Source organism: Microcaecilia unicolor, chromosome 6 (genome assembly GCF_901765095.1).
Source record: "Microcaecilia unicolor chromosome 6, aMicUni1.1, whole genome shotgun sequence".
In the NCBI taxonomy this organism is placed as follows: Eukaryota; Metazoa; Chordata; class Amphibia; order Gymnophiona; family Siphonopidae; genus Microcaecilia; species Microcaecilia unicolor.
The window spans coordinates 288,568,654-288,595,714 of NC_044036.1; positions in this window are offsets into that span (position 1 = coordinate 288,568,654).

Genomic DNA, 27,061 nt, shown 5'->3' on the forward strand with positions numbered 1-27,061 from the left:
ACAGTTTGGGCATATCCGCCCGATTTAAAAGGTCATTCATTATATTTCTATCTGCCCGATCTCCCCCTCTGTAAACTGCCTGGAAGTGGTCTTGTAATATCTGCAGCAAACGTTCCGGTCGGTTTACCACCACTCCTGTACTATCTTTCAAAGCCGTGATAGTCCGTGTACCCCGCTTACTCTTAACCAAACGAGCTAATAGCCCGCCTGTGAGGTTCCCAAATCTATGAAAGCGGAACTTTTGAAATAGCCACCTACGCTTTGTGTGCTCATGCAGCAAAGTATTAATAGACACTTGCAATGCTACATATGCGTCCTTGTTAGCTTGGGTCGGGGAGTGAAGACTTAAGAGTTTAGCCTTTCTCAATTGTCGTTGTAAATTTACAAGGCTCGCGGTCGTCTTCTTTCGACGAGCCGCCGTGTATGATATTATCTCCCCTCTCAGTACAGCCTTCGCAGCACACCAAAACAATTGGGGGTTAGTTTGATGCTGCTCATTGTGGGACACATACTCCTCCCAGCGACCCCTCAAAAATTCCTGAAAGTCTTTATCCTTAATTAAGTATCCTTGGAATCGCCAGGTCAGGACAGGTTTAAAGCTCCCCGGCGGTTCCAATTCTACCCAAACAGGCGCATGGTCCGCAACGACCACCTCCTCTATACGGGATGCTAGTACACAGGGGAAGAGCGCTGATGATACAAATATATAATCCAGTCTGGACCAGGATCCATGGGCCCGGGACCTATGAGAAAAGTCTCGTTCCCCAGGATGTAATACCCTCCAAGCGTCTACCAAATCCAGTGAGATCACAAACTCCTCCAACATCCACTGTGCTGTTCTTCCTATACTCTCGTCGCTGCGGGAGCCTGTGCAGTCAATCTCAGGATCTATTAAGAGGTTCTTATCACCTGCAAGAATAAGGTTTTTACCTTGATAGGGTACCAAAGCCCTTAATAGCTCAGGGAAAAAGCTCCTATCATAGGGCGTGGGGGCGTATACTGCTAATAGATACACCTCTCTACCCTGCAGCCACATCTTTATCAATATATATCTGCCCAAAGGGTCCTGTAAGAGTACCTCGGAAGTGACCATCAACTTCTTATGAAGCAGAATAGCCACACCGCTCCGTCTCCCTCCCGATGATACCCAAAATGCACCACTTGTTCCTCTGATCCCATCCCTACCAACTTACTTAACACCATCTCTCCTACTATCACCCCCTCCATCTATCATATCCTCAACCTCTCTCTCTCCACTGCAACTGTCCCCGACACCTTCAAGCATGCTGTAGTCACGCCCCTCCTCAAAAAACCATCACTAGACCCTACCTGTCCCTCCAACTACCGCCCCATCTCCCTCCTACCCTTCCTCTCCAAGACACTTGAGCGTGCAGTCCACAGCCGCTGCCTTGATTTTCTCTCCTCTCATGCCATCCTTGATCCGCTTCAATCCGGTTTTCGCCCTCTTCACTCGACAGAAACAGCACTTTCTAAAGTCTGTAATGACCTGTTCCTTGCCAAATCCAGAGGCCACTACTCCATCCTCATCCTCCTGGATCTATCCGCCGCTTTTGACACTGTCAATCATGACTTACTTCTTGCCACACTGTCCTCATTTGGGTTCCAGGGCTCTGTCCTCTCCTGGTTCTCCTCCTATCTCTCCCACACGCACCTTCAAAGTTCACTCTCATGGATCTTCCTCCACCCCCATCCCCTTATCTGTTGGTGTTCCCCAGGGATCGGTCCCTTGGACCCCTTCTCTTCTCAATCTACACCTCTTCCCTGGGCTCCCTGATCTCATCTCATGGTTTCCAGTATCATCTCTATGCTGATGACACCCAACTGTATCTCTCCACACCAGACATCACCGCGGAGACCCAGGCAAAGGTATCGGCCTGCTTATCCGACATTGCTGCCTGGATGTCCAACCGCCACCTGAAACTGAACATGTCCAAGACCGAGCTTATCGTCTTTCCACCAAAACCCACTTCTCCTCTTCCTCCACTTTCTATCTCAGTTGATAACACCCTCATCCTCCCCGTCTCATCTGCCCGCAACCTCGGAGTCATCTTTGACTCCTCTCTCTCCTTCTCTGCGCATATCCAGCAGATAGCCAAGACCTGTCGCTTCTTCCTCTTTAACATCAGCAAAATTCGCCCTTTCCTCTCTGAACACACCACCCGAACTCTCGTCCACGCTCTCATTACCTCTCGCCTGGACTACTGCAACTTACTCCTCACCGGCCTCCCACTTAGCCATCTATCCCCCCTTCAGTCTGTTCAGAACTCTGCTGCACGTCTCATATTCCGCCAGAACCGATATACTCATATCACCCCTCTCCTCAGGTCACTTCACTGGCTTCCGATCAGATACCGCATTCAATTCAAGCTTCTCCTTCTTACCTACAAATGCACTCAGTCTGCTGCCCCTCACTACCTCTCTACCCTCATCTCCCCTTACGTCCCGCCCGTAACCTCCGTTCACAGGATAAATCTCTCCTCTCAGTACCCTTCTCCACCACCGCCAACTCCAGGCTCCGCTCATTCTGCCTCGCCTCACCCTATGCTTGGAACAACCTTCCTGAACCCTTACGCCAAGCCCCCTCCCTGCCCGTCTTCAAGTCTTTGCTTAAAGCCCACCTCTTCAATGCTGCGTTCGGCACCTAACCCTTACCGTTCAGTGAATCCAGAATGCCCCAATTTGACTGCCCCTATCGGACCGACCGTTCACTTGTCTATTAGATTGTAAGCTCTTTGAGCAGGGATTGTCTCTCTTTGTTAAATTGTACAGCGCTGCGTAACCCTAGTAGCGCTCTAGAAATGTTAAGTAGTAGTAGTAGTAGTAGAGTGAACCTGGCCCACCCAGGATTTGCACAACTTTGCATGCTCTTCCTCTGACAATCTTGTCTCCTGAAGACATGCTATATCTGCCTTAAGGCGCCTCAGGTGAGCCAAGATTTTTGTTCTTTTGATCGGGGATGTGATTCCCCCCACATTCCAAGTTACTAATCTACAATTAGACATCCCATCTCAAAGTGTGTCGCAAACCAAAGTTTCCCGCTTCTGCGAATCCAGGGGCCCAGCCTCCCCCCGGATCCCATGTGTAGAACATTTGCCTACCAGAGCTGCCACAGAAATTGACATGTACAACATCCCCTTGAGAAGCACAGTACACACATGATTCTCCCCCCTCCCCCCAACCCCGCACATCCACCTCCCACGTCCTCAATGTCAAGGTACCATTATTTCCCTCCCCAAGTTCCCCCCACCCCCCTCCCTCCCACCCCCCTCCCCCCAACTTCCCCATGCTATTACCCTTGACTTGAGTGGAACTTTGTCCATCTCAGAGGTAGTCACTAAATGCTGAGGCCCCCACTCCACCGTCCATCACTCTATTCTCCAGCCGGTATCAAATACTCAACAGTTAGACTTAATGCAGTCAGTGTATTCCCCACCATCTGCACAAAGCAGCAAATCCTCCAAAACGATCTTTTGCCTCACTTATCTACTGTGGGCGCCACCTTCCCATTGCGATTCAGGAACTCCGTTGCCCCTTGTACCGAATCAAATGAAGACCACGTTCCCTCATGCAGCACCTTCAGCGTGGCAGGATACAGTAGCATGAATCGTATTTTCTTTTCTACTAGGGAAGTGCAGAGCGGGTGAAAACGGCGTCTCCTCTCTTGCACCCCCGCGGAGTAGTCCTGGAAAATCCGGATCTGCGCGCCATCATATTTTAGTGTGTCTCTCTTTGCGCGGTACCCAAGCAATATTTCCTCTTTGTGGGAGTAATTATGGATTTTAATGATGACAACACGTGGCTTTTGGTTCTCCGGTTTCAGCCGGCCCAGCCTGTGAGCCCGTTCAATGCACAGGGGGCCATAACTATCAGACAAGGCAAATTCCGTATTGAACCACTGCTCAAGCAGGAAACTTAAGTTCTTTTCCAGTAACTTTTCCGGCAGGCCTACAATGCGCAGATTACTCCTGCGTGCCCGGTTCTCTAGATCTTCAATCTTGTCTTGTTGTACTCGCACAGTCTCTTTTAGTTGGTCGAGCTCTGGCGCCACGCGGTTCCATGTGTCTTCCATATCTGAAACTCTCCGCTCTGTCTCTGTCAGCCGCTTGTTAGAATCCAGCAGTAAGGCATCTAGCTTCTCAAACCGCCCATTCAGTTCAATAAATTTGGGCTCCAGTGCCGCTCCCATCGCGGCTGTAATCTGATTAATTTGTTTGGCGGAGAATTCTTCATCCGCGCTCGGCACCCCGCCCGCCATCTTGGATTCGCCGCCCGTCGGCGCCACCTTTTCCTTCTCCACTTTCGCAGTCTTTTTGGAGCTCCCTGCTGGCATCGAGATAAGATATTGTTCCATACACTGTTCCCACAGCGTATCACAGGTAAAAATCCCGCCGATATGGCTGTTAGACGGTCACAATTAACGATATGTAAAGCAGGGGCCTCGGAGCGAAGCTGCAACGCACCCTTCACTCACAGCGCATCACGTGACTCCGGTGTTACTCTTTTAAATGGAGGAGGTTTGCCGTCTGGTGTGACAGCAAGGCCCTAGATCCTCACTCTTGTCCTACACAGACCCTGCTTGAATACCTTCTGCACTTGTCAGAGTCTGGTCTTAAGACCAACTCAGTAAGAGTTCATCTTAGTGCTATTAGTGCTTATCATTATCGTGTGGAGGGTAAGCCTATCTCTGGACAGCCTTTAGTTCGATTCATGAGAGGTTTGCTTTTGTCAAAGTCCCCTGTCAAACCTCCTACGGTGTCATGGGATTTCAACGTCGTCCTCACCCAGCTGATGAAACCTCCTTTTGAGCTGCCATCTGAAGTATTTGACCTGGAAGGTCATTTTCTTGGTGGCTGTTACTTCAGCTCGTAGAGTCACTGAGCTTCAAGCCTTGGTAGCCCATGCTCCCTATACTAAATTTCATCATAACAGAGTAGTCCTTCGCACTCACCCTAAGTTCTTGCTGAATGTGGTGTTGGAGTTCCATCTGAACCAGTCAATTGTCTTGCCAACATTCTTTCCCCGTCCTCATACCCGCCCTGCTGAACGTCAGTTGCATACATTGGACTGCAAGAGAGCATTGGCCTTCTATGTGGAGCGGGCAAGCCCCTACAGACAGTCCGCCCAAATGTTTGTTTCTTTCGACCCCAACAGAAGGGGAGTGGCTGTCGGGAGATGCACCATTTCCAATTGGCTAGCAGATTGCATTTCCTTCACTTGCGCCCAAGCTGAGCTGACTCTTGAGGGTCATGTCACGGCTCATAGTGTTAGAGCCATGGCAGCGTCAGTGGCCCACTTGAAGTCAGCCACTATTGAAGAGATTTGCAAGGCTGCGACGTGCTCATCAGTCCACACATTCACATCTCATTACTGCCTTCAGCAGGATAGCCGACGCGACAGTCGGTTTGGGCAGTTGGTGCTGCAGAATCTGTTTGGGGTTTAGAATCCAACTCCACCCCCCTAGGCCCATTTTTATTCTGTTCCAGGCGGCACTCTCAGATGTTTCTTCATAGGTCAATTTTTGTTATGTCCTTGCCATTGCGAGGCCCAATTGATCCTGTTTGTTGTTTTGCTTGAGCCTGAGGGCTAGGGATACCCATATGTGAGAACAAGCAGCCTACTTGTCCTCAGAGAAAGCGAAGTTACTTACTGTTTATTTTTCTTAGGTCTGCCTTCTCTATCTGGGCAGCGGAAGCCATGGCCCTTCTAATAGCCTGGAAGGAACTGCATAGCCCCTCTAGATACTTAATTACCCCAACCCTGTATCTGCTCATGGCAGGTCTGCACAGACCAGGCTGTAGCTAGGTCTGTAAATACTACTACTACTACTTAACATTTCTAAAGCGCTACTAGGGTTATGCAGCGCTGTACAATTTAACATAGAGGGACGGTCCCTGCTCAAGGAGCTTACAATCTAAGAGACAAGTGAACGGACAGTCCGATAGGGGCGGTCAAATTGGGGCAGTCTGGATTTAGTGAATGGTAAGAGTTAGGTGCCGAATGCAGCATTGAAGAGGTGGGTTTTAAGCAAAGACTTGAAGATGGGCAGGGAGGGGGAAAGGAACCCAGTATTCAATAGATGTAATAAGATAGTTTATTATAATCTTACCAATAGTAGTACAGGTGAAACAGCATTACATGACACATCAGCCTTCTATGGTCTTCTCTCTCCTTCTCTGTTCTTCTTCCTTCTGTTCTAATACCCTTCTGACTCCCATTTTTATACTATTTTCACCCTATTCATTTCAATGGACCCCAGCTTTGTCACCAGGGTTCTTGGACCTTATCAGTTGATCAAAATGACTTCACATACTATCAAGCTCTAAGTATAAACAAGATATGCTCAGAGCGCATCTTATTAGATGACTTTGCATTTCCCCCAAACTTTCCCTAGCCCCCTCCTTTGGATGTTCTCACCCGGGGTGCAGCTGACCCAGTACTATCTCTACATAACCATAGCAACTCTTGCTTATGACGTCTTGTAGGTGCCAGTCCTAGGATTGTAGACAAGAGTTCAGCACTTGCTACAGTGAAATGTAACTGTGTCAAAGGTGATCTCTGATTTCTACAAGCTAGCTCTCTTTTGTATCAGAGATTATTCTGATTTTAAGAAGCCTAGCTCTTATTATGAGCCATTGGCCTGTATTTTACTGAGAGCAAGGGCTAGCATAACTCTTCATTACCTGTAGCAGGTATTCTCCGAGGACAGCAGGCTGATTGTTCTCACCAACCCGCCCGCCTCCCCTTTGGAGTTGTTCCTTTCTTTGGTTTTGCTTCATAAGTTGACTGAAGCGGGACTCTCGGACGGCGGGCGGGAAGATGGCCGCGCATGAGCGGTGCGTGCACCCGCGCGCTTGAAGGCTTTAGCAACTTTTGTTGCTAGGAAGATTTTCCGGACCTGGGGCTGCTGTAGACGTCACCCATATGTGACAACAAGCCTGCTGCCCTCGGAGAATACCTGCTACAACTAAGTAACTTCGCTTTATCTGAAAATTACAATAAAATATTTTAAAAAGAAAAATGAGCTAAAAATACATATACCTGTGGTTTCTGCCAGCAACAAGTTTTAAGCTGTTTTAGTGATATTCAATTTTTAATTTATTATATTTATATTTACATATTTATATTTACATATAGGAAGTTTTCAAATAAATTAAAAAGTTGTCAAGTTAAAAAAAATCTTTTATCCTCCACCTTTTGAGGCACTGCCTACCCAACTGGAACAGCTTTTGGACTTCTTCAGATGGCCCATGTATAGGCAGTCTGTTATTTCTAATAATCTTTTTCTATTGTTTTCAATAGCGTCTGTTATTGTTTTGGGTGAAGGAAAATGTCGGCAATCTCCGCCTACTGGCTTCAGCCCATATAATGGGCTAGGTAGGCTCATGCCGTCTCCTGTTCTCAATCTAACCTCCTTGTTCACAGAGCTTCCCCCATACATTTGTAAAGTAAGTACATGAGTATCCTTGCATACTTTTACGCGGCACAATCATCAATGCTGCCTCGTCAAACAACTATAGTTTCGCATCGGACAGGTATTGTTGCGCTCTCCTATCTCCTCTGACGCAACTTCCTGTTTCCGGCAAGGCAGGATGCAGAGAGGCAGAAGTTCCAAGTTATTGTGCCCATCGTAGGGGACGGGGCACTGGAGAAGGAAAGCTGTGGGATTGTTAGTGGGCGACCTCAGGTATGATTTCGGGGGGGGGGGGGGGGGTTGAGGGAGAGGTGCCCGTGCCTTATCGGGGACAAGGGGAGGAGAGTGGAAGGTAGAGGGGGAGATGGCAGGTCATGGGGAGTGGAGCCGGCCGGTTCCCTGATCCTCCAATGCATGTGAGAGTGTAAATACAGCCGAACTTGGTATCTTTGAATCAGTGTGGCAGTAGAAGTAAACATTTTTAGTGGAAGGGAAGCTCTGTGGCAAGAGGTCATGACAGGAGTCTCAAATCAGGAAGTATTTCTTTACGGACTCAGTGATGGATTCTAGATTGGGTAGTGGAAACAACAACAGTAATGGAAATCAGGGATATCTCCATGTATGCATAGCGGTTGCCTACTTGTTTATGTTTATACAGCCTTTCTGTTACTAAAACAAGAAGAGAGAAATCTGTCCATTAAAGGGTTTAGTGTCGTGCCTGGAATGAAAGTAGATGCAGTCTTATTCATTGTTTCTATAGTTTTCATTTATTTTAATTTGGATCGTGCTTTTTTTTTATTTGTAGCCTCGGGTGAGTTGCATTCAGGTTCAGTAGATTAGGGATACACAAGTTAATCCTTAAGAGCCACAAATAGGTCAAGTTTTCAGTATACCCCTAATAAATATGCACCTTCCTATCCCTGTGAGAAATTTCTTCAATAAGTTACAATTCCTATATTAATTCTCCTTAGTAACTTTGACTGTTTAACAAAATTTTATTTATTCAATATTTCTTTTACAATTTACAAAAACTTAAAATCCTCCTTATCCTCACTGTTTCAATCACATACATACATACATACCATGCACCTCTCTTCATACTAACTACATTCAAACATAAAAATCCATCAACATCACAGTGTGAATAAATCCAAGTTATTAATATTCATGATTGAAATTCAACTTGTGCATTGGTATCTCTATTGATTATTCCTATCTCTGTTATATCCGCTGGGATTCTCTATACAGCCCACAATTTTATTTATTTATTGCATTTGTATCCCACATTTTCCCACCTATTTGCAGGCTTAATGTGGCTTACAGAGTTTTGTTATGACATTTGTCCAATACACAGGACTTCAATCAAAGGACTGCTCTTTATGCCCTTTCACTTTGTCATGCTGAGCTCTGCACTATTAACTCCGACCAAGCAGTTCCTGGATTGTCAATCCCTCCTCTGTTTGTGTGCTTCACTCTTTGATTTGTATAATCAAGCCCAACACAATTGCATTTTGCTCTAATCGTCATCAGGGGCGATGACTGTGATCCAAAAAGAACAAACAGGAATTCTTTCCTATTCCTAACACTTAACTCAAATATCATATATTTTATCTATATTATGCACATACCTTATCATTATTAAAACTTGCTCTGCTTTACAGCTTGGTCAGGTCAGAACGCCAACCCGCCTGTGCAAAATGGAGAACAACTCCTGATATTTGAGTTAAGTGTTAGGAAGTAGGAGAGAATTCGTCACTGTTTGTTCTTTTTGGATCACAGTCATTGCCCCTGACGACGCTTAGAGCGAAACGCAATTGTGTTGGGCTTGATTATACAAATCGCAGAGTGAAGCGCACAAACAGAGGAGGGATTGACAATCCAGGAACTGCTTGGCCGGAGTTAATAGAGCAGAGCTTAGCATGACAAAGTGAAAGAGCATAAAGAGCAGTCCTTTGATCGAAGTCCTGTGTATTGGAAAAAGAACTGAGGCCCAGATGCATCAACCTTTCGTAAAAAAATGTAAAACGTAAAAGTCCTTAACGAATTTTAAAAAACAAGTCTTTAATGTTCGGTACGGTATTGTAAAGTACAATGCATTAAAGATAAGTTAAATTGGTGTAATCCCCGTCGGTAATCGGCCCCTAAAGCATGCGCAGAGCAGCCAAGCGTTATGCTGGCTGCTCTGCGCATGCCACAAACGTCAAAACCAAAAAAAAAAAAAAAAACCAACACAAACACGTGGCTCCCCGCTTTCCCCTGCATACAGTATAAAATCCTAACAAACATCAAAAAAGGATCAGGAGGGGGCAAAGGCGCTCATCAGGAGCGTCCTGTATGGACGACCTTGCCCCCCCGCCCCCTCCCGAGGTCGCCGCTGCTCCCCGCTTCTCCCTGTATGAAAAAGAACTCAAAATAAAAATCAAACCTTTTGCAGCGCCGGGCCCCCCTCCCTTCCTGTCTCTCTCTTCTCCTTCTCCCACCACTGCCCCGCCCCCCTGAGGTTGTCGCCGCCGCTCCCCCCACCACCACCGGTCCCCCCTCCTTCTTACCGGACCGCGCAGCGCCTCTCACCTCTGTGTGAAGGCGCTGCACGGGCAGAAAGAACAGCTGATGCCTCCAGTCTTCACGTCTCTCCTTTCCTCTTGGGCCCGCCCTTGTCTGACGTAAGTAACCTACGTCAGACGGGGGCGGGCCCAGGAGGAAAGGAGAGGTCCTAGGTCCACTTCTCAGAGGCAGTGAATGTAGCAAAATAATACAAGAAACAGGTGCTTGTATGGAAAATAGTATTCTATTTATTTATTTTCTGCCTTTTTGAAGAAATTTACCCAAGGCCATGTACAGCAAGAATAAGCCAAATATAGACATTACAGCAGTAAATACAGTCTTGATTATCTGACCGTCACTAATCCGACCATCTGTCATATCCAACAGACCCCCCCTATGATGTCATCGCATTTATTTCTGTTAAAAGTCTTTGTTTTACAACAATTTTTTTAAAATTTGTAATTCTATGCCTTTGTTTATGCATTGTTTGAGAAGTTTATGCAATATTTTCCATATTATCCAACTTTTCACTGATCTGACAGTGGGTCGGTCCTGTTTACATCAGATGATTGAGACTGTACTGTATATTCAAATAATAATTATACACAATACACATTAAAACACCTTAATAGACAGCATAGGGTATAAGAGTAACAGGAGATAGATATAAATAAGGGCGACTAACAAAATTAATTGTGCATGAAGTCAGAACAGATACAGGGAAATGATTTCAGCTAGAATAGGAATGGATAAACAAGTCCTGCTTAAGTATGTGCAGCTGGTGTTAGTCCTTCTGTGTGTGACTAGCTAATTTGCTTTCCATTAAAAATGTCAGAGAAAAGCCAACTGAGCTTTCTCCTGCTTCCTGAAGTAGAATAGTTTGTGTCAAGCATAGACTTTCTGGAACTGTGTTCCAGAGTATAGGAGTTACTCTGGATAAGGCTCATTGGTGGCTGTCACAATGCCATGATTTCCTTTGGAGAGGGTATGGTTAGGGGTATTCTGTGGGAGCCCATTGGGCTCTCTGACAGCTTTGGAAAACATAGATGTGTATGTTTCTGAAATGGCCAACCTAAATAATGTGGTTTAATTAGGGCTTAAGACTTAATATGTTAATAAAGCAATTAACACATTAAATCTTTAGTGTGCACCAAAATGTTTAATCGTAATTATTGTAGAAAGCAGACACACAGCCTGGCACCTCTCACATTCTAATCTCTGCCCACACCACAAACCTTGCCTGTCTGCCCATCAGTGTTGAAGGTGCTCCTTCTAGCCGATGCAGACCTCCTTTCTGCCATAACTCGCCCACCAGAAGCAGGAAGTTGCATTAGAGGAGATGGGAAGAGCATCTTCAATGCTGACAGGCAGGCGGGGGGGGGGGGGGGGGGCAGGGCCAGAGAGTAAGAGGTGCCGGGCCATGTGTACAGAATTTCCCTTGAGGAAGGAAGGTGAAGTCCTGATTCAAATGCTGCTGCTGTCACAACTTTTCTGCATATTCCTGCTTTTCCAGCTTTCAATGAACATGGTGCCAGAAGTCCTGGGCTGTTCTCGTGAGAATTGAGAACTGTGTAGTATTTCGAAGATCATGTTGATAGCACGCTGTTACAGCTGTGCTGTGCAGAAAAGCCATGACAGCAGCAGCAGCGTTTGAACCAGGAAGAGCCCATCCATCAATGATCTTATCGGCTGAGAGAGATGGAGTTCAGGGACCGAAGATAAGGAAAGAAGGAACTAGGAAAGCAAGGGGCTAAGAAAAATTGGGAGAGGGAGGACTGGATAAATAGATCATGTATGGAACAGGAGATAACCTGGAGGAGACGAGGTAGGGGATATATCTGTGTTTTGGGGGAGGGGAGAGAAGATCCAAGGACATCAGAGGGTAAGGGGATTGTGGAAGGGAAGGGGAATTGAGGGGTAGCAGATGAAACTGTGAATGGGTAGAGAAGAGCTGGAGACATGGTAAATTGTGTATGGGAAGAACAGGAGTGGGTATGAGCACTGATCCTGTACTCTTGGGGAAAATCTGCACCAAAAACTTTTAACATTTTACATTTTTAAAGCAAGAACTTTTCAGTTTTATTCAGAGACAATAGTTATACTGTATTATTTTGATAGATACACTTGTGCGTAAAATTTTAAATATTTTTGCACAGAATTCTCCTAGGAGTAATATACTGTCTGTGCATTAGAGTTAATAAACCTGTGTGGTCCTCTCACACTCTTTGACCTAGGAATATTGTATGACACCTTTTATGCAGCAGTGTGAGCTGTTCCATCTATTACTGTCAGGTTCATTGATAGGTAGGAAACTGTAAATCTGTCCCTTTGCAAATAAAGACACCCCCCATTGTAGTTCAGTTGGAATGGCTCCAAGTACTGTTCATGAGAACCTTACAGCCCATCTATAACTTTAATCACGCAATTAATCACAGTTAAAAGTTTTAATCTTCCTGCAGTCCTAGGTTTAATATGAGGGAACAAATTAGAACATGAGAGATTTTGGTCAAAAGAGAGGCTGAATCAAATGAAGCATCTTAAGTTGAAAGAGAGATTTCATTTTTTTCAGCTGGTAGTGATATTTATTTATTTATCATTACATTTATATCCCACATTTTCCCACTGATCGCAGGCTCAAAGTGGCTTACAAAGTCTGTAGTGCAAGCTACAGTACAAGAAAAACAATTATACAAATTGAAGAATAAGATATAAAATAACAATTAAACATCAAAAGGCAAGTGATATATGCTACTGGTAGGTTTATTTGGTTTAGTTTATTAATACCTTGATATTAAATCAGAGCAGTCTACAATAACATTAAAAATATACAAAAAAAAATAAACAGTGGAAAGAAACTCCCTAAAAATATGCACAGGGATATTATTCAATTGCCCGAGGTGCAATATACAGCTTAGATTGTGAGCCCATTAGGGACAGTGCAGAGTACCTGTAATAGAAATTATAAACCGCATAGTAACCTCAGGGATCACTTGCGGTATATCAAGTGCTGAAAGTAAATATTATATAAAACTACTCATACTATCTTGAATGACTTGGCAAGTTCAATTCTTATATTGGCCAAGGATAAGGGGATAGGAAGTTGGCTCCCTGTCCTGCACAGTGCCTTCTCCATAGCCTAGGAGATACTACTACTACTACTATTTAACATTTCTAGAGCGCTACAAAGTGTACGCAGCGCTGTACAAACACAGAAGAAAGACAGTCCCTGCTCAAAGAGCTTACAATCTAATAGACAAAAAGTAAAGCATTTAAATTTAAAATATTTAAGCAGTCAAGCACAAGAGAACAGTCACAGAAGGACAGAAGATGTTGAAGGGTGGTCAGTGTGATTAGGTGTAACTCTGGTTGGAGTAGTGGGAGAAGGTGATAGAATAGAAATGGGTGAGGTAAAGTAATGAGTGGGTTGATAGGGAGGTTATATAAGACATGTCACTCTAGGGGTGGGTGGGTAGAGGGGTAGGGTGGGTAGGATTAAGTCTAAAGCAGGAGAAGGTATTCTCTGCAGCCTATCTGTGAGATGGAAAATGCTCTCTGAAGCTGCTGCTATAAGTTGTTAGTTTTCTCTCCCTGAAAGAGATCCAAGCCACACCCACGAAGTTCAAACTGTCAGTGGGGAGGGTGAGGGGAGGAAATGGCAGTGCTTGATAGCAAGATGACAGTATATAAGGGATGCAAGAATTTTTGAAGAGGTCAAGGCCTCAAGGTACCAGGATGCCGTGAGTGAGAGTATGGTGATTTGAGAAGTAGCAATGTACTACAGCTGACTCTGGTATATAGTATAGTAAAGCTAAATTGGTCACATTATCCTGTTAGCCATTTCAGAAACATATACATCTGTGTTTTCCAAAGCTGTCAGAGAGCCCAATACCCTTTGCCAGTATTGCTTTTGGAAGGGGGATTAAAAAACGCCACTGGAGGATTAAGTTCTAGCAGTTTGTAATACAGTGCAGTTACTGAATTTTTGGGTCTTATTCCTTTTTACAATGTTTTGTTAGTTTTTTATGCTTGTGATTTAGATCACAGTGGAGTTACCTTGTATTGTGTTAAATTTATTAGTGATAACTACTTCATTATCCTCATAATATTTTTTCATGGCATTTGATGTCCGGATTATAGTGGAAATCACCTCTAATCCCTCCATTTGGAGAGATGCACAAAATAAGCAACTTTCTAAAACCTAGATGTCCTCAGGAGCAGGTGCAAATCCTGACATTCATGTCAGCAGACATAAATGTGCATTCCCTTTGTAAAATCAGGAATGCACATATACAGTGGTGGAAATAAGTATTTGATCCCTTGCTGATTTTGTAAGTTTGCCCACTGACAAAGACATGAGCAGCCCATAATTGAAGGGTAGGTTATTGGTAACAGTGAGAGATAGCACATCACAAATTAAATCCGGAAAATCACATTGTGGAAAGTATATGAATTTATTTGCATTCTGCAGAGGGAAATAAGTATTTGATCCCCCACCAACCAGTAAGAGATCTGGCCCCTACAGACCAGGTAGATGCTCCAAATCAACTCGTTACCTGCATGACAGACAGCTGTCGGCAATGGTCACCTGTATGAAAGACACCTGTCCACAGACTCAGTGAATCAGTCAGACTCTAACCTCTACAAAATGGCCAAGAGCAAGGAGCGTCTAAGGATGTCAGGGACAAGATCATACACCTGCACAAGGCTGGAATGGGCTACAAAACCATCAGTAAGACGCTGGGCGAGAAGGAGACAACTGTTGGTGCCATAGTAAGAAAATGGAAGAAGTACAAAATGACTGTCAATCGACAAAGATCTGGGGCTCCACGCAAAATCTCACCTCGTGGGGTATCCTTGATCATGAGGAAGGTTAGAAATCAGCCTACAACTACAAGGGGGGAACTTGTCAATGATCTCAAGGCAGCTGGGACCACTGTCACCACGAAAACCATTGGTAACACATTACGGCATAACGGATTGCAATCCTGCAGTGCCCGCAAGGTCCCCCTGCTCCGGAAGGCACATGTGACGGCCCGTCTGAAGTTTGCCAGTGAACACCTGGATGATGCCGAGAGTGATTGGGAGAAGGTGCTGTGGTCAGATGAGACAAAAATTGAGCTCTTTGGCATGAACTCAACTCGCCGTGTTTGGAGGAAGAGAAATGCTGCCTATGACCCAAAGAACACCGTCCCCACTGTCAAGCATGGAGGTGGAAATGTTATGTTTTGGGGGTGTTTCTCTGCTAAGGGCACAGGACTACTTCACCGCATCAATGGGAGAATGGATGGGGCCATGTACCGTACAATTCTGAGTGACAACCTCCTTCCCTCCGCCAGGGCCTTAAAAATGGGTCGTGGCTGGGTCTTCCAGCACGACAATGACCCAAAACATACAGCCAAGGCAACAAAGGAGTGGCTCAGGAAGAAGCACATTAGGGTCATGGAGTGGCCTAGCCAGTCACCAGACCTTAATCCCATTGAAAACTTATGGAGGGAGCTGAAGCTGCGAGTTGCCAAGCGACAGCCCAGAACTCTTAATGATTTAGAGATGATCTGCAAAGAGGAGTGGACCAAAATTCCTCCTGACATGTGTGCAAACCTCATCATCAACTACAGAAGACGTCTGACCGCTGTGCTTGCCAACAAGGGTTTTGCCACCAAGTATTAGGTCTTGTTTGCCAGAGGGATTAAATACTTATTTCCCTCTGCAGAATGCAAATAAATTCATATACTTTCCACAATGTGATTTTCCGGATTTAATTTGTGATGTGCTATCTCTCACTGTTACCAATAACCTACCCTTCAATTATGGGCTGCTCATGTCTTTGTCAGTGGGCAAACTTACAAAATCAGCAAGGGATCAAATACTTATTTCCACCACTGTATCTTTTTGACGTGCCTAGAACATGCCCAGACCAAATCTCTTGCCATATGCATGTATTCATGTTTTGATGTGTATACCCCACCTTTGTAAAATTGGAATTTAGATGTGTGTTCAATATAAATTTTTAAATGCGGTTTCTGCATGTCTAAAAAATAAATAGAGCTTCTAAAAGAACTTCCATCTTCCTGCATTGTCTGGAAAAAATCAGTTAACTGTTTTTGGAGATTGCCTCGATTATGTGGAATTCTCTACCGATAGAGCTTAGGGTAGAGTATGATTACTTGAAGTTCAGGAAACTCCTTAAAACATCTTAAAAAATTTCATAAGCATATTTTATGTTTTACTATTTATATTCCCTTTTGTAATTTTATTGTTTTTGCTTTGCGTAGTTCTTTTATCTTTTGCAAACCACCTAGACTTCTAGTTTTAAAATGTTATGTTATGCATTTAAGGCCCAAAGTGAAGTCACAGTGTAAAAATTGAGTGAATAGCACTAGGAATAATGCAAAAAATACAGTTCTATGGTATTGCAGTTTTTGGATTAAGTATTTATAAAAAAGATATGTCTTTGAAAAAGATAATAAGGTATTAACCAGATAGCAGGAGGAAGCGAGTTCCAAATTATACCAGACTGCAAACAGAATAACTTTCTAAAAATAGCTTGTACTCTTAAGCCTGAAACTGATGGAAAGCAGAGAAGACCTCAATTTATTACACAGCACGTTCGACCTACTGGAGTTATCCCGGAAATAACAGTGCTTTTAGAAGGCTGCCCAGATAGTATTATTTTACTAGATATTTTAAAAGTGATTCAGTCTTACACAGGCAGCCAGTAAAATTGGTTTAATAAAGGGTATACATGATCACATTTTTTTTTCATTTTAAAAATTAATCAAGCTGCAGTATTTTGCTTTAAAAATTGACATCACTTGAGTCAAAACAGACCTACTGCAGCCATTGGGAATGCTTGGTTTAGAATTTGTCTTGCCCTGAGAACAGAGGTGCCAGAAAGATGATATGTGTACTGTTCCTTTTATTAAATGAGCTTTATTGAAATCATATGTTGCCAGGTCAGCCATGGACATAGAAATTATTCTTCCTTATTCATCACCAAGGGTAATCTTGAATTGTAAAGTAAACCTCAAAATGTTATCTTTTTTGGTCCAGGAGGTTTTACTATTTTTTTATGAACAGGTAATACCCGTTATTGGTAGTAGTTGGTTTGAAAGGCATCAATAGTATACGTTATCACTATGAAATAATTTTGGTATGAGCCAGTAACATAGTAGACGACGGTAGAAAAAGACCTGCACGGTCCATCCAATCTGCCCAACAAGATAAACTCATACTTTTTGTGTATACCCTACCTTGATTTGTACCTGTCCTCTTCAGGGCACAGACCGTATAAGTCTGCCCAGCACTATCCCCGCCTCCCACCACCAGCCCCGCCTCCCACCACCAGCTCTGGCACAGACCATATAAGTCTGCCCAGCATTATCCCCGCCTCCCAACCACCAGCCCCGGCACAGACCGTATAAGTCTGCCCAGCACTATCCCCGCCTCCCAACCACCAGCCCCGCCTCCCACCACTGGCTCTGCCACCCAATCTCGGCTAAGCTCCTGAGGATTCATTCCTTCTGAACAGGATTCCTTTATGTTTATCCCATGCATGTTTGAATTCTGTTACCGTTTTCATTTCCAATACAGCAAGCACATCATCTGCTGCATTGCATCACTTGATGGAAGACATCTACCCCCTAAATTCAGATTTCTTCAGTTATTCACATGTGATCATGTGGTTGTTTTTTTTATTTTGTTTTTCATTGAAAGATGACATTGGAGTGATCCACAGAGTAAATACCATTAGCTTCCATAAATGTCTATAAGTTCATTAAAAAAAAAAGTATACTGAAGGGTGTGAGCTTTTTTCAACATAATAAATTATTCTGTTAACAACTTGTTATAGCATGTAGATAATGCTGAATTAATCCTTATTGACTTTTTGTACGCGTACTATATCAATGAGGCACTCTATGGCCTGTGCAATAATATAGTGTGGACTTCTAATTAGAGAGCGGCCTGAGAATGGGGATTGCAGGAATCCCACAGAACCCGCAGGATTCCCGTGGGTATGGAAGAAGTCGCTGTGGGATTCCCATGGAGATGGAAGAAGTTGCAATGGGGGTTCCCGCAGGAGTGTAGGAAAAATCTTTGATGACTCTAGAATGAAGCTTGGAATACACTGAGAGAAGCAATTGAAGCACCAGAATGAAGCTTGGGTATGGCGAGAGTCAGCTGGGGCATCAGAATGAGGCTTGGAATGCCCACAGAGGCAGCCAGAATACCAGACTGAGGCTTGAAACACTCATTGGTTGAATAGTGAATACCATCGAAAAAAACACAGAGGGCTGCAAGAAAGTAAATAATAGCGTTGACTCTTGCAGGTACAGGTGAGGATGGAGGAGGTTAATTGTGGGATGGAATGGATCTTACAGGTATGGGTTAGATTCTCATGGGGATGGGTGAAATTTCTGTCCCCGTGCAACTCTCTACTTCTAATGTGATATTGCTTTGTTTTGGGTTTTGTTTTGTTTTTTTAGTTTTAGCTCACACCTTTGTACATAATTCAGTATATTCTCAGGGGGCCCCTTCAGAACCTGTCCCTTTCCACTTTTACACAGATGACATTTTATTGGTATCCTATCTTGATCCTTCTAACCCTGATCTCATTATCATCCAGTCTGGCTTGAACTCCATCTTAGATTGGCTTGTCTCCCTTTGGCTGGTTCTTAACCTGGCTAAAACAGTTGTCTCATGGATAATGATTCAATCATTACATTTCTCTCTTGCTCCCACTATCATAGGTACCCCCGTTGTTTTGGTTGACTCCTTTATGTATTTGGGTGTACATTTCTGTTCTTAACTATCCTTCAAGATTCAGTTAGCGTCTGTATTCATACTTTACTTGGCTATCTAGACTTCATTTCCTTCCCCCCTCTGTGCTCCTGTCTTGTCTAGACTATTATAAGGTTGTGTATGCAGGCATTACTTCAGCTTTGAATAGACTTCAGTCTGAGTCTGTCCAAACACTACTATAGATGTCCTTACACACGCTCACCATTATGACCGTACCTCTCCACTCTTATTTCACCATTATTTGTTGCCTGTGTCATTTTGCATTCAGTATAAACTTCTAACCCTTACTCATAGGGCTCTATATAATAGATCCCCTCCATTTCTCGTGGTGTTAATTGCTCTGTACATCAGAGCAACAGCTTTATGCTCTGTGTTGAAATGCCGTCTCGCTATTCCCTCAGTGCTTAGGTCTTGCCTCATTGCTTCGAGGCATTGTGCATTATTTCATGCTGCTCTTATATTATAGAATGCTCTTCTGATTTCTCTTTGTTCTGAGCCCTCTTCTGTTAAGTTCAATCAGGTCTTAAAACATGTGGAACTCTAAGTGTAAGTGCTTTGAAAATGAGCTCCTAAGTATCTCTTACCTCAAGAAAACAATTGAGGAGCTGCACAAGTTTTGAATTTGGAAGAGATACCTCAAAACAGTTTAAATTTGGCTTGATTTCTGGAGTAATCTGTGACTCGTTCAACTCTTGTACCTTTTGTGTTTCACAAGACCGTGACCATGTTATGCAGCTTTATTTTCACCACAGACAAGCTCTTTATGGGATGAAATTTTGACTTTTCCCTGATTTAACTAAATCTACACAGAAGGTAGAAAAAAAAGTCTTCAAATAAAGCAACCTTGGGGCAAATTTTTTGTTACGATTTCCTTGTAAATGTTGTGTGATATATTCCTCATTTAAATATGTTTTTTTTCCAAGACCTTGAGCAAATGAGGTTCTTGTACAGTAGATGCAAGAAAGTTGAAAATTCCTGTGCCGCCTTTTGGTGATACTAATGTAGCTTGAAGAATAGGATGTTATATTGGCTGTCTTTAGTACTTTTTTAATTAAGAAATGTTCGGGTTGGGGAAAGAATTGTAAGGGTGGGGGGATATAAGGAGGGTAAGTTGGGAATGGAAGGGACCAAGGAAGGGGGAATGGGGGGGAGGGAGGATAAAAATAGGGGGGGGGGGGGAAATGGAGGAGACATAGGAGGGGACATTCTTTATTGTATATATGTTTGTATTCTGAGATTCAGAGAAGGGAATGATTGTTGTCACCAGAATTTAGGATGAGACAATGTAATGTAACTCTTATAAAGTTTGTTCAATAAACTTTACAAATTAAAAAAAAAAAAAGAAATGTCCGGGTTAATTTTCCCAAGCTTCAGGAATTCTTCTTTTCCTTTCTTGGAGTTTCTCTCTGTATTGTGGTCTATATAGCACTATTATTTTCCTTGTTTAGTTTTTTTTACTTTTTAGGGCCTCTTTTATCAAACCGTGCTAATGGTCCCTGGAGTGGCAATGCCAACAAAGCCCATTCACTTTGAATGGGCTTCATCAGCATGCAGGAACTGGTAGCACAGCTTGATAACAAAGGCCCTTAATTTGTAAAACTATTTCTGAAAGTGCTTTTCCTATTCAAGTAAAATGCTTGTAAATTTGTTACAATACAAATAAATATAACATTTTTAAAAATTACTGCAATATGAATTGCCCAAGATTACAAGGAGCAGCAGTGGGATTTGAATTTGACTTGCTTGGATTCAGCCTGCTCTTCTAACCATTAGGCTAGTTTAGAAATTAATTTATTTCCAAATGTTTTATGTTGCTATTATTGCCATAGTTCATAGGCTAATTAAACTTCACTGAAGTGCTGTTTTAAGGCTAACCACTGAACCTCATTGGTTAGGCCAGTTTTATTGACGAAGATAATCTATTGGGTGTTATACCTTGTCTTGTCCGGGAAGCATTTTAACAAACCTCCACATATTCTCAAGAGTTTGCAGGTGGAGTAGTAAATACTGTTGAAAATCCTAAGGAAGCCTATTCCTCCCAGATAAGTGGTTTCTGCAAGTAAGCAGAATCCAGACCTTAAGCTTTGAAAGAGCTGTGCTTTTTCTCTAAGCTGTCTCAAAAAAAGGACATAAAATGAACAGTAGCCCTGTAAACATTACGGTTGAGTCTTGGTCTCAGCCTTGAATCTTAGGCGAAGATGCATGGAGATATCTCCTCTTAAGAGTTGTGCACATTTGAATCTTGAGAGCTGTAGTGCCAGTCTTCAAGGCTTCAACTCTATCTACTACCTATTTCTGTATCTTTCATATGCATTCATAATTTAATCATCTTTAAAACAAATCTAGCTATAGAGGGGTTTGATTTGATTATTCCTCTTTCCAAATCTGAGCTTAAGATGAGCTACATATAGATGTAGAAGGTGTTTCTCTGCCAAACAGGGTGAACAATCTAAGGTTCATACCTGAGGGAGTGAATGGTTAAGTGGATTGTCAAAAGGAGTTGCAGAAAGTGAAGCAGATTTAAATCTTGACTTCCCTGGTTTTTGGCCTGCTGCTTTAACCACTTGGTTTCTTCTTCAGTCTGTTGTATCTACATTGTTTATTTTGTTTTGTTTCTGTTTAAACAAAAAATTCCAAGAATCAGACTTGTACAGAAGAAAGCTCAACATGTTCTTCGCAATTGTCTGGAACATATCTGAGAAATAGAACATGCTAACCTCATATTTGAATCGGAAATGTCTGAACATCATGCTGGCTGCAAATTCCGAAAGTTTCCTTTAGAAAATTTAAAAGGAAAAGGGATGGGATTCGATATACTGCCTTTCTGTGGTTACAGTCAAAGTGGTTTACATATTCCCAGAGGACAAGCAGGTCTTTGTATTCTCACAGTTAGGTGACACCATTCGATGGAGACAAGCGTGGACGCTGACTAGTAGACTAAGAACTTTCTAGCAGTGTACCACAGCGCACATGCTGGTCCCTCGGTCTTATTTTTTCCATGGAGCAGGGAGGGTGAGTTTTGTGTTCGCCTCTCAGTTTGTGTGTGTGTGTGTCTCTCAGTACCTTCCCATGCAGGTATTTTTTCTGTTTCTTAGTTATTATTTTTAATTCTTCTATTTCTGTTTTAATTTTGTGAGCTGCTAGGCCTGTTTAGGCCAGAGCACCGACCTCAGTTTGACTGCTGCCCCTTTTACGGGTCACAATTGAAGAGTTTAATTTGACCACAATTTTTTTCTTGATGTCCAAGAAGACCCCAGTAGCTTCAAGAGGTGTGCCCAATGTAATCAGGTGATTTATGTGATGGACCCGCACTCTTGGTGGATCGAGTGCCTTAGGCTTAACATGAGCCTAACTCTTGTTCTCTCTGTTTAAAAATGCAGTTGAGGACACAATGCATGGCAGGTCCAATAGGAGAAACATTTTGGCTCCTCGAAGACCGGTACATCATCATTGGCACCAGAAGTATTGACCTCAATGACTGTCAAAACATCCACTGAGAGTGCACTGGCATTGAGAAGATCTCTACTTCTCTTGACTTCGGGCACTGAGAGCAGGCCCTAGGACCGGCCAGCATTGGACCTGACACTGAGTAAATGTACAGGTTCAACGTTGTCCTTGTCAGCACTGAAGGACTGTGATTCTGAGCATCAGGGGAAGCCCAAGAAGCACAAGCATCTGTTCTCATCAACGTATAGTGCTGGAAGCACCAGGTCATCGGCTTCGCTGGTACCAGAAGCACCAGTACCGGAAGGAGCTCTCCCCTTCTTTGAAAGAGGTGCTGGTCTGCAAGTCTCCGGGCAGCCAGGTTCCTGCTACCAGTTTGGCACCAATGCTTTCTCAGGCTGCCTCTCACCTGGCTCCCCCATCTTTGCTGATGCTTTCTTTTTGATGAGTGGTTCCAAACCATGCTCAGGGAGGAGCTGGTGCAGATACTGAAGCTGAAAACTGTTCAGGCATTGAGGGCACTTGTGCCAGCTGCGGATCAGCCCCAGATTCTTCCTGAGGCTCAGCCCATGACTTTGCAGAGATCCTTAATGCTGGCACCTCAAAGGTACTGCTCTCAATGTCAGGGGAAGGAAGCTTCCCCAGAGTTGCAGGGTAGGACTGTACCTTGGCGCTGTTTGGGGCACGGACATGGTTCCACAGAGCTGAGGCAGGCACAGACTCATTCAGCTAGTTGTGTTTTTGGTGGTGGTCATTTTACCTTGCAGGGTCAGTGAGCTTCATGCTGATCCACTTAACACTAAGTTTCACCACAATAGAGTATTTCTCTGCACACACCCTAAGTTCCTTCTTAAGGTAGTGCCTGGGTTCCATCTTTAATCGGTCAGTCTTCCTGCCAACATAAACCACATGTCCATCCTGGCGAGAGTGTACTGCATACCTTAGACTGCATGCGAGCTTTGGCCTTCTATCTGGAGCAGGCTAAAGCCCATAGACAGTCCACCTAGCGTTTTGTTTCTTTTGACCCAAACAGGATGGGGTAGCCGTCAGCAAACACACAACTTCCAGTTGACTAGCAGATTGCATCTCCTTTACTTATGCCCAATCGGACTGACTCTGAGGGTCATGTCTAGGTTCGTAATGTGGAGCCATAGCTATTCGGTAGTCCACAAAGTCAGCCTCCATAAAGGAGATTTGCAAAGATGTACACACATTCACATCTCGTTACTGTCTTGAGCAGGATACCTGACATGATAGCTGGTTTGGGCAGGCAGTCCTGAAGAATTTGTTCATTGTCGAGAATCCAACTCCACCCCCACTAGGCCCAGTTTTGTTTAGCTCCAAGCTACACCTTCACAATTACTAAGTACATATATTCAGGTTAATTGACTTCCAGGCCTCGATGTTTCATGCCCCTACTTTCCTAGCGTTGTTTTTGGTGAACCTGGTAGCCATGGATTCCCAGTTTTGAGAATAAGAAGGCCTGTTTGTACTTGGAGAAAGCAAAGTTACTCACCTATAGCAGGTGTTCTCTGAGGACGCCAGGCCAAGTATTCTCATGTACCCTCCCACCTACCCTTGGAGTTGTATTCTTTAGTTGTCTTATATGACTGAGGGACCCATGCTAGTGCAGTGGGCAGAAAATCATCAGCATTAGAAAGTTCTTAGTCTCACTAGTCAATATCTGCACTGGGCTCCATTGGATAATGTTACCCAGCTGTGGAATACTTGGCCTTCTGTCCTTGGACAACATCTGCTACAGGTGAGTAACTTTGCTTTATATACAGACACTTATTTTCTACCTGGGACAATGGAGGGTTAAGTGACTTGCCCATATTGAATGTGTGCTGCCTTCTGAGCTCTTCACCTGCTTCAAGACCTCTGCTCCTTTGTACATTGGGAGAGCAGTTTCCAGCACTCAGAACAAGGAGAAAGCGGCGTCTGGGTGACATCACTAACTGTATTGTTATTTGAATGTGTGCTGCCTTCTGAGCTCTTCACCTGCTTCAAGTCCTCTGCTCCTTTGTACATTGGGAGAGCAGCTTCCAGCATTCAGAACAAGGAGAAAGCGGCCTCTGTAAAGCAGATACTATATATCTGACAGTTCTGGGGCATATATCTGGTTTATGACAACTGACTGCTCCCAGTTAAGAAAGCAGTGTATGTATGAAGGCAATAGATGTGCAAATATCTTGAATGTATTTGAAGACTCGTGTAATATTACAGTGTTCCAGTAAGTTGAGTCTGCATTTTATATAGAAGGAGGAGAGGAGCCCCCATCATCCTAGCGAAGGTAGCAAAGTGAAATCATAGTGGGACAGGCCTCAGAAATGGTGCAGAAAAAGATACAAGAACCCTAGCTGCTAATCAAATGTAGCACATCTCCCCAACCGAATAGGAAATCAGGCCAGACAAATAAACCTCTATACTGCAAAGGGTGGAAAAAGTGCCAAATCAGAGGATAGGATCCTTACTCCTTATGGGACAGGTCTCTACCAAGGTCATAGAGGAAACGGAAGGGAAGACCTGAAAATAGAAGGTCTGACACTTGCAGGATTGTCCAAGTTGCAATTGGAGCCTATGACCTGGGACCCAAGAGCAAAGTCCACGACTGACTGTCCTCGAATCACATCAACACTCCAACATACACTCACCTTCATACATTCACACACTAAACGGCACAATTACCAAGCGACTGGATACACCCTTGAGAAAAACAAGCAGAGCATAACTGGGTACCATAACATAAACACCCATGAATTCATATACCCTCTTCCTTCATCATTCTCATACTTTTACACGCACATTCCTTCTTTACTTCACGAACTTAGTCCAGATAAACCTCACTTCATAAAAACATTACCCATAATAGCACTCCACTCCCCCCCATGAGTTCATTCTTAGAAGTAATTTAACACACAACAGATCACATAGGATCCCCTGAGAAAGTGCAAAACCAAAAGCACTTGCTATTACACAAAGGAGCCAGAATGAACGTAATGAAATTACTCCTAGGAATCTACTCCTTAACATTGGTCCAAATACTGTTAGCCACACCTCTCGATGATTATAACACCATACCAATACTACACAGCCGATTCAGGATTACCAGACACATCAACCTCAACCAAACCGGCAACAGAACTTACAATAGCAAATAATTATCCCACAAACAAACTGCACAACCAACACAAAAAAGCTCTAATAAATCCAAATCGACATACAAACGACAATTAATAAAGGTTCCCACTTTCACCATTATGGAAGATCCATGCCTTACAATTCAAATAGGTTACATCAATGCCAGATCAACAGTAAACAAAACAGAAATGATAAAAGATTGGATCACATCGGAAACCTTAGATTTACTCTTCATCAGTGAAACCTGGATCCATGACCAAAAAGATCCCATAATAATGGACCTTTGCCCTCCGGGGTACAACATTACACACTGGACCAGAATAGGTAAAAGAGGCAGAGGCATTGCCATAATCTACCGATCACATCTCACTTTAGAAGCCACTGCTGAATCAATCACACCTCAACTAGAAATTGCCTCAATGAGATTGCAACATAAAAGTGTAGCCGGCAATCTAAATTGCATCCTATTCTACAGACCGCCAGGCACTTACAGCGAAGCATTTATAACCCTAATGGATTTCATATCGGCCACTTGTAAATCTAACTCAAACATATTAGTCATTAGGGATATAAACCTTCATTTAGAAGACCCAAACTCAACTTGTGTCCAAGATTGTAAGGAATTCTTCCAACTATGGGATTTCGAATGGCCACATCCGAATGCCACCCACAGAAAAGGCCACACACTTTTTTTTTTGTTACATTTGTACCCTGCGCTTTCCCGCTCATGGCAGGCTCAATGCGGTGGGCAATGGAGGGTTAAGTGACTTGCCCAGAGTCACAAGGAGCTGCCTGTGCCGGGAATCTGCTAACCCATAAATTCGCATCAAACCAAATCATTAAAGTCATTGATCACAAATGGATGGAAATTCCATGGTCAGATCACTTCAAATTAAATCTGACCCTACATTGGCTGAAGAATGGGCATCTCAAAGCTGATGAAAAAAAATCTTACCAAACCAGAGGTAAAGTGGACACAACTGCATTCTGGCAATCAATTTACGAAACAATTGATCTATTCCATCTGATTCCATCAACTATCTTGCATATTGGGAATCGAGATGTATCACCGTTCTAAGTGAATTATTTATTTATTTGTTACATTTGTATTCCACATTTTCCCACCTACTTGTAGGCTCAATGTGGCTTACATAGTGCCAGAGAGCTGTTTGCAGACTCCGGAGTAAACAAATACAAGGTGATATTGTGAAAGGATAAGGTTCATGTTGTAGGACCACAAAAAGGAATCATACAACAGAAGAGTTGTATGATGGTCATTACGAACTTTAATGTTGTTGTGTTGCTGAGATCAGGCGTTTATATTGGGTCGGTAGGGTATGCCTTTTTAAGCAGGTGGGTCTTAAGTGATTTTCTGAAGTGTAAGTGGTCGTATGTTGTTTTCAAGTCTTTTGGTAGTGTGTTCCATAGTTGTGTGCTGATGTATGAAAAACAAGATGCGTAAGTTGATTTGTAATTGAGTCCTTTGCAGCTTGGGTAGTGGAGATTTAGGTACATTCGTGTTGATTTGGATGTGTTTCTTGTTGGTAGGTTGATCAAGTCTGTCATGTATCGCGGTGCATCACCATAGATAATTTTGTGAACCATGGTGCAGATTTTGAAGGTGATGTGTTCTTTGATTGGGAGCCAGTGTAGTTTTTCGTGGAGGGGTTTTGCGCTTTCAAATCTTGTTTTTCCGAAGAT